Here is a 2436-nt window from a genome sequence, read left to right as displayed (position 1 = left end):
GAAGAAGCAAACCAACCTCCCGAAATCTACCTGTTGAATTTGCAATTGTTTAAGTCAGGAGACTCTTTCAGGATGTCTTGAAAATAAATCAACAGCTGAGGTCCCCAGAACAGATATACTGTATCATTCCTCCATCTGTTCAATATGCATTCAGAACGTTGGTAATTATTTTAAAATATTTGTCTGATTTGTCCTTGGGAAATAATGCACACAGTAGGGGAAGGTTTCTCTACTAAATAAAAGGTAACACCTAACCGTGTACAGAGTAGCAAAAGATGCAGTGGTGTTTTTCACACTTGGCAACTTTAAGATTCCCAAGTCAGTGTGCTGGTTGAGGAAATTCTTGGGACCTGAAGTCCACACATCTTAAAATACAGGCTGCTTTTCTTAGTTCCCCAAGAGTGCTTTTTATAGCATGGTATACCAGTCCAACCCCCTCCCCACATTTCCTAAAAATGATGCCTTAAATTAGCAAAAAGCACCTTTGGGACAACCATGACCCGGATGAGTAAGAATCTTTACAGACTTTTAGCTGTACAATTTGGGATGAACTCCCTTTGAATAGTGTGGGAGTAGGAATGGATTTCCAGAAGAAAAATTGCAGGCCATAGAAACCAGGATTACTACTCAGGTGACCCTGGGGACACAGATAAATCTCCAATGCTTCAAGGAAGGACCCTCTAAAAGGATGTAGATGACCAGCTGTCTGCAAGGAATATAAATCCTTCCATTCCCCACTATCCTGTCAGAGCTGAAGAACCTTCTTGGATGAGAAGTGAAACATCTTCAAAAGAAGAAACAAAAAAGTCCAGTTGACTCCTGAAAAAGCACCTTTGGGACAACCATGACCCAGATGACTGAGAATCTCTACAGAGCTTTAAATCAGCAGTGTCTTTGTTTTTTGCTTCCCCAGCAGACAGCTGGCTTTGCTGCAAAAACTGGAATCTTTGGCAGCTTGGCCCCCCCGTTTGCTAGATAAGCATCCTGGAATTGTCCCGCAAGGCTTTTGGGTTGGTTTGCATCTACCTCCGCTATTAACTTCTAACTTTCACTTTGCATTATTATTATTATTTTTTGCTTTGCATCTCATTTTGGATGAGTGGACTGATAAGTTAATTGCCCAGGAGGTTGATAGATGTTAAGGCCGATACCCCCTTGGTGGACTGTAATTAAAGACTCCTTATTGCTGTATTTTAACAGGAAGTATCTTTCCTTTGATCTAACCTCTAGGAACGGCACTGGCAAACTGGATGTGGTCATTTTCTGGTATTTTGGTTATTTATTGAAAAGGCTGCATGCAATATAAATTTCAAAGAACCTTAATATATTACTTCATTTTTCTTGCATGTACCCTGCCTTCTGTTTATTAATTCAAGAAGGCATTTTTCTCTGACTTTTGGAACAGTTATCTAGGTCATTTTTAAGTGGTTAGTTATATTTATATGGTTGCCCATGTAACATATGCCAATGAAGCTTGTTCAGATAGCATGGCACCTTATATCACTGCTTCTCTATTATTTCAGATGGGTGGATTTCAACTATGCTGAATGGGGAATTCTGGGAGTTGAAGTCCATACATAATAAAATTGCCAAGGTGGAGAAATGTCTTGCATATGTAATGCATCATTCTTCTGCCCAGAAAGATTGAGATAATGAAATGCAATCCAATGAAAACCCCAAAGGAGCATTAATTCAAGCAAGGAGTTAAATATATATAATTGTATGTTGCTAAGTGAGAAATTTGCTAAGTGATTTTTGCCCCATTTTACAACTTTTCTAGCCACGTTTGTTAAGTGAATCATGGTAACTCTTAAATTAGTAACATGGTTGTTCAATGAATCTGGCTTCCCATTGACTTTGCTTGTAAGCAGGTCGCAAAAGGACTCCAGGACACTGAAACCATCATAAATGCGAGTCAGTTGTCAAGTATCCTAATGTAAATCACATGTCCATGGGGATGCTGCAACTGTCATAAGTGTGAAAAATGGTCACAAGTCACTTTTTTTTCAGTGCCCTTGTAACTTTGAACAATTAGAATTAGAATAGAGCTGGAAGGGACCTTGGAGGTCTTCTAGTCCAGCCCCCAGCTCAAGCAGGAGAACCTAGACAATCTCAGTTCAAGTGACTGTCCGGTCTCTCCTTAAAAACCTCCAGTGATGGAGCGCCCACGATTTCTGAACGCAAGCCGAACGGTCACTAAAGGAACTATTGTAAATCGAGGACCGCCTGTATTTATAGAGAACGAGGGAGCGAAAAGCGCCCGGTCCCTTTAAGAGTGAAACTTCCGTCGACGCTACTTTTCCTTCCCCCGCCTTTATTTTTGTTCCGTTGCTTAGCAAACGGAAGGCGGAAACCGGAAGTAGCCGTTTGGCCGAATTCGGTGTGGCCACGTCGGAAGAAGGCGGGCTCCACCCACCGGCCAGGTCTCAGCCCCTT

This window comes from Notechis scutatus, chromosome 3 (genome assembly GCF_049901735.1).
Source record: "Notechis scutatus isolate UNSWTSFEM ecotype Mainland chromosome 3, rNotScu1.2, whole genome shotgun sequence".
Taxonomy (NCBI): Eukaryota; Metazoa; Chordata; class Lepidosauria; order Squamata; family Elapidae; genus Notechis; species Notechis scutatus.
Note: the sequence above shows the minus strand (reverse complement) of the source record.